Source organism: Hordeum vulgare, chromosome 7H (assembly GCF_904849725.1).
Source record: "Hordeum vulgare subsp. vulgare chromosome 7H, MorexV3_pseudomolecules_assembly, whole genome shotgun sequence".
NCBI classification, from domain to species: Eukaryota; Viridiplantae; Streptophyta; class Magnoliopsida; order Poales; family Poaceae; genus Hordeum; species Hordeum vulgare.
The window spans coordinates 330,332,243-330,339,060 of record NC_058524.1 but is presented as its reverse complement, the minus strand read 5'-3'; the positions used below and the strand labels follow the sequence as shown (position 1 = coordinate 330,339,060).

General features: G+C 40.8%; 1 long non-coding RNA gene across 1 annotated transcript; it reads right to left on the bottom strand.

Annotated features, from left to right (window-relative positions):
- Positions 1-226: 226 nt before the first annotated feature.
- Positions 227-1,801, bottom strand: LOC123412402. Its single transcript, XR_006613493.1, has 3 exons — positions 1,772-1,801; positions 1,588-1,646; positions 227-437 (listed from the first exon to the last, which is right to left on the bottom strand). It is a non-coding gene; the product is annotated as an uncharacterized LOC123412402 (long non-coding RNA).
- Between the last annotated feature and the right edge of the window lie 5,017 nt (positions 1,802-6,818).

The following is a 6,818-nucleotide window of genomic DNA, read 5'->3' as shown; positions in this document are numbered from 1 at the left end:
ATCATAAATTTCAGATCCCTGTCCACCAATCTAGCTACATGGGCCTGGCCCAATACCTATTTTATTGTTGAAAATGTCTAATTTGTTTGGGTTGAAGAATTGTTTTTGCTAGAAGCACGCATATCTCACGATAGGCCCATTAAAAATAAATCCACAGAATAAAATATTGCAAATAAAATATATATTTCATTTCAGTAGCATATTCAAATACAATACATCATCCACCGAATCCACGCATTAAGGTTCAACGCCTAAAAAGGGCACATCAAAATAATTTTACATGTGCACAACAGAATACTGCCGCAAGTGCAAGTACACACAGAAAGGTTCCAACAATTGCACAATCGCATATAAAGAGAGTTCCACAAAGATTGGATGAGAACCAGAAGTTTCTTCTCATCCTCTTCCTCTGCACAATATGCTCTTGCCATTGCCGCCTACAAGCAGAAAATGATGGTCAGGCTTTCAGACCAAGGAAACTAGTAAAATTGCATGCACGATAACCAATGATAAAACAGTAGAAAATTGTTTTCTCATTCATCTAGTTATGACTTATTATCTTGTCCTCTCAGTGATCCTGCCAAGCAGTGAAACAACATGTATTCAGGATAGCTCTACCATAGCACTTGAACAGAGATCTAGAACACAAGATGAGCTTAAGAACACAAAAGATCTAACACTGATATAGAATAGAAGGATACATATGCTTCCTAGATTAACAGATCTGAAAGGAAAAGGTGCTTGAATATGATATCACGGCCTTTTGATAGGACAAATTATATGGTACTGGTATTTAATGTCACTTAACTTGAAGTATCCTATACAAGATTACATAAAAATGACATCAGTATGGTACTGTTTTATAGGATGTGTGTGTCTCAAACATCAAAGTGCATTCAAGGACTAGGCAGATTGCATATCATCCACTGGTGTATTTGTGCTCAAACCACTCAAATCTCAAATAATAAAAGTTAGAGGTGTAGCTATATTTCCAATTCCAGGTATTGCTTCTTCGACAATTTGACATGGTTGTAACTGAACTTGCTACACATATACAATGACTTACATAACTTGGGCGAAGAGATACATAAGGCAAAACAACACAAATAAGGACAACGTCAAATCTATTCCTGAAAATTATAAGAGGACATAGAAGTTTTCTACCATCTTGAAGTATAAACTAATCTCAGTTTTGCTAATGGTCCTCTAAACACACATTCCATGCATGATAAGTAGCACTCAAGGATCAAATGACTGCATATAATTAACTGTGTCCATGTTACATGCTTGAAAAATATTGACAGGTGTTCAGATTATCCTAGTGCATGCAGCAGAATGGCATTCTAGACGTTGCCTCACTAAGCACAGTAATAAGTATCTCAATACAAGTGTTGTTCACTTTTTCTACATGCAAAAATAGCAACTTCTAGTAATAATGTCAATGCCACTTGAAAAGTTCCAAATATGCCTTAAATGAATCGAGGTATGATATACCTCAGTTAGATCAAGGAAGAAAAAATATAAGACTACCTAAATAATTGATTAACAAGTAGTAAGTCTCCACTATTCTTAGGAAAGGCAACTTACTAGAAGAGCGCACAGATCTCACATATGATTGCAATCAATGTCAGCAGCTTGTCATGAATCTGCACATAGACCACAATCAGTACACACGGTTATCTATTGGATTTTGATAGCTGTTCTTTCAACCAGGTTATTGATTTACAAGAATAAAGCCATAAAATGAACAAAGGGTTCAGAGATTACTAACCAAAAGAGCCAAAATCAGAGCAAACACAACACATCCAACATAAATAGCCGTAGCATAAACACGAACTGGGTCAAGCATCATCCTTAGTTGTTTACTTATCCCCATTACGAAGACTGTGCTACCACACAAAGGTTCAAATCAGCATATTGCAAAAGGCGCATAGTCAAGAAGAAAGTTAAGTAGAGCTAATGCATGAGCTGAACATATGTATCAAACTGGCATTTGACAGGATCATATGATTAACTTGACAGTTTTACTGCAGTTATATAAATAGCGACACTCATATAAGGAAGAGTACAAATGTAAACAGAAAGGTCATGAGTTAAAATATGTGTAATCACCTGCCAACTGCCATTATGTTTCCAAATGTAAACAAGAGAGCAAATTTGATAGGTCTGGCGAAAACAATAAGTGACCGCAAAAAGAAAATAATAGGGAAGTACTAAATCATATGAAGAATTTACATTTAGACATGTTTTATTTGCTGCAGCAAAGTTTTGTTAAAGAGTTTAGAATTGCCAGTAAATCATACAACAAGTTTAAAGCCTAATGATACAGTTTCTACACTCTAATGGAATTAGGTGAATTAAAAATTGTCTCAGCCATCCAAGACCGGATCCGAATAAATTCGCATAAGCATGTCATTTGAAACCTTATATCCAACTAAGTGAAGGCAAAGCATCAGTTCAGTAGTTCACTAGCACTGGCCGGTTAAATGCGACACGAGCTTACAGCGAAGGGAAACTCCAGCGAAGAAATAACTGTGTGTCCTGATGCCCGGTGTTGTGGGCTTTACTGCCTCCCATAATACAAAATCATGTAGTGTCAAAAAGCTTTTTATTTGTCTCTTTGTGACGGAAAAATTATTTCTAGATCTCCCTGTGCAAGTCACCCACAAATCGCAAACCTAAATGCTTCCTACACCCCACAGATTAGAGCCGTCATAGATAGGAGTAAGGGGAGGTCGTACCATCTCGCCAGCGAGGAGGAGGCGTCCGCGGCAATGGATGACGGCGGTGGCAAAGAGGGCAGGAAGGCGGCGGCGCGGGTGACAGATCCCGAAATGGAGACGGCATGGTAGATCTTCTTACGACTTCTTCCATGGTGACGACTGTCGCTGCCTTGTCGCCGTTCTCCTTGGGCACAGGGGATCGTGCCTGGGAGGTTGACGAGAGAGGTGGAGAAGGGAGCGCATGGGTCTGTCGCGGCGGACGGGAGCACAGGGGGTCTGGTGAGCGGAAGGAAGGCTGGCGGCGGGAGAGGTGGGAGGGGAGTCGAGGGGGATCGGTCTGGACTCTGGAGATAGGGTTAGGGTTACGTGTGTATTTTTAGTTGTATTTTTTGTCTGTAGTTGTATTTTTTGATTGCAAAAAAGAGGTTGTTCAACCGTATGTCCACATGATTGTACTTGTCGATTGGACATGGTTTCGTTGTATTTTCACGCACACATACTATAAGTTTAGGTGAATTTTCTAATGAACACGCGGTGCAAAACAGCACTTGTGCGGCCAATCGGTAAGGCGCGTCACCCTTCTATCACCGAACGAACATACATTTAACAAGGCAAACATATTTGACTTTAAAATTAAGAAAAGAAGATATGTATCTCGAAAGGGCACCCACCTCTCTACTTCTATACAAATTGCATGTGGGTTGCCATTGGAAAAGAAATCAACATAATGTCTTGAAATCTTTTTATATCTCCATACTTCTTACCTGAACTTTTACAATATTATTTAAAATGAGGCATGAGCTCATGTTTATGTTTTTATTGTCTCAAACACCAAGTTAAGGTACCCTATACCACCTTTCAAAAATACATATCTAAATAAGGTCTACAAATTATGAGATTAGCACGGGCTCATATATTTCATTTTGGTAATTATATTGTATTTTCTAAAATATTTAGGATATTAAAATGAATAATTATAATTTATTGGTATTTATATAATATCATTTACTTCATCCATATATGTACAAAACAAATTTTTGCTCTCTATACATGACACACAGGAAAAATTGATGAGGTATTGACAAGTCACCTCCACACATATGTTTATGATCTTATATTTGGTCATGGTACCATTGAAATATGATCAGAAATTATTCTACATATCTTAATGACCATTTTTTGCAATAGGATCATGACCTAATGGATGTAAAAGGTCATAACGTTATGGGCTTTGGACCCTCTTAGACTTGCCATGACTAATTTCAGAATTTTGGTCATGGATCAATGACCAATTAAACCACCGTCATTATTGTTGGTCATAATTGAGCGTTTTTCTTGTAGTGACATAAGATGGATTGAGTTTGCTGGCTGTGTTGGTAGGAATGGTTTTGCCCTTCTTGACGCTACCATCCTCCACGTTGTTGCTGTTCTCCTTCTGAGTCCCTTCGCCCTCTTTGACAAAGATGTCCATGAGGGTAGGGGATCGCTTGTTCCTGTTCTTCCTTTTCCTTTTCAACTTGGATGTAACTCCAAGTCCCTCCTTTCCTACAACTCCCTTTTGATTACTCAAAAGGTCGTTTAGGTTCTTCTCGCCTTGGATGCATGACACAAGGCCCTTCTCAAGTTGATCCTTCAACTGAGCATTTTCCTCCACAAGGTGTACATGCTCACAACAAGGGTTAGTTGTACAAGCATTATCAATTATAACAAAAGAAGGACAAGTAGAGATCTCCTTGGTAAGCTTTGCTTGGAGTTGATCATGGGACTCTTTCACGGAGAAATGAGCACCTCTCAAGACCTTGTGAGCCTTGTCAAGTGTATCAAACTCCATCTTGAGTCTGTCATGGCCAACCCAAAGTGCAGCAATTTCAGACATAAGCACACGTGTCAGGACAATAGGATGATCTAGCTCCTTTTGTAATTTAGCACAATCATCGTTGTGTGACTCCTCAAGAGCCAAACGAAGACTCCACTCTTTTTCTGGAGAAATAGATAATTCAGCAATCTCATCGGCATAGTCACGAGTATGTACTTGCAGCTCGAAGATAGTCTCCTCATGAGTCTCGACGAGGTCATTAGCCTCACCTAGTTGTTCCAAAAGAGCAACAAAGTGCTTCTTGGATTCTCCTTTGATTTTACACAGGAATTTGTCAAAATCATGCTCACTAAGTTCCACAACATCACTATTATCAATAGAGTTTAACAATGAAGGACCAGTATGATGGTGGTCTTAATGTTGGGTGTTACCTGATCGATACCTTTGGCCATAAGGCACTTGGCGATGCGGTTATCGTTGGGGGCGTTGAAGAGAGACATCTTGGGAGAGGCGGTGGCAATGGCTATATTCGCCGTTGCCACCATATTATCATCGTCATCATCATCGGAGGGTTACTCTTCAAGTGCCACCATACCCTTTGGATGGGGTTTCTTGACAAAGTTGTTCTTGTTTGGGAAAGACTTGGCTTTTTGTTTGCGCATGAGCTTACCCCAATTGTCTTCCCTCTTCTCATAGGGACATTCTGCCACGAAGTGACTCACATTGCCACAGTTATAGCATGTCCTCACATGTTGCTTGGTCTTGAACCCACTTGAGTTATTCTTGGGGAAATTGGGCCTTGAGTTTCTCTTTTTGCCCCAGAATTGCCTTGACGCAAGAGCCATGTGCCCACGAAGTGTAATTTGGCATACTTGGTGTCTTCATGCCAGCCTTCCTCTTGCTCCTCCTCCTCTTCTTCTTCTTCTTCAGAAGCAGCCTTTGCTTTTAAGGCAAGGTTTGGTGAAGCTGTCTTTGACCGAATGCGAGCAAGAGCATTATCAGCGGTCTTGTTCATGATTGACATTGCAATGAATTCATCCAACACCTCACTGGAGGACAAGGAGTGGAAATCTGGCCATTGGCGAATGACGGATGACATGGCTTTGTTGAATGGCATGATGGCCTTGAGAAACTTGCACTTGATCCATGTGTCATCCACATCCTTGTGCCCATGATCCATCAGGTCAACAGCAATAACAGTCACCCTTCGATAGAGCTCACGAGGGTCCTCATCTTCCTTCATCAGAAACTCATCGGCCTCATCAAGAACCACTTCATAGTTGGACCATTGAATGCTTGAGCTTCCCTTGTCCAACACCATAATATGCACCCAACAATCCTTAGCCAGAGTGTACGGGCGAAAGTGAGGAAGATCTTCAGGAGGCACTGCGTACTGGAGAATAAATAATGTTGAGTGATTATATTGATTGTCCGCTTCTTCTCTTGGAGTGAGGTTGCTTGGGTCATGCGGATAGTAGCCTTGCTCAATGATTCTCCATAAATTTATTGAGCTATGATTCAAATGAGACTTAATGGAAAACACCTAGTTAGCATAATCACCCTTAACAAGCTTAGGAGGTGGAAGCGATCTTCCATGGACCATGGGAGGTGGAACTGAGACATAGGTTCCAGTCCCATTATTTTCGAGAGCGGAAGAAGGTCGCATACGTTTAGCCGCTTCCTTGGAGGAATTGGTCGCATACCTTTAGCCGCTTCCTTTCAATTGGTATCAGAGCCACCAACGCTGGTTCGGGAGAACTTTTAATTCTGTCAATTAACTCTTTAAGCATGGTCTTGACTTGGTCGTCAAGGACGTCGTCACGTTGGCCATAGCCGCATTCAAGTCGTCCCTTGTGACCGAAGTCAAGGCCATGGCCTCGGGTTGCCCATGAGCTCCTCCCTTATCATCATCCATACTCTTCGGGTGGTGAAACCCTTAATGAAGAGACGTGGCTCTGATACCAATTGAAAGGATCGATATGGTTGACTAGAGGGGCGGGTGAATAGGCAACTAACAATTTTAGCTATTCTTAACAAGTTAGGGTTAGCAACATAAAGGTTCTCTAAAATGAGAACTTGGTGAGCAACCTATATGATGCTACCAACTATAATCGCTAAGGCAAGTAAGAAATACTCTACTACATTAACATACACAATGTAGAGGTTAGAGATAACCACAACTGGAATCGATGAAGCCGAGGATGTGTTACCGAAGTTCCTTCCCTTTAACATGAAGTACGTCTCCGTTGGAGAGGTGTGGAGGCACAATGCTCCCCAAA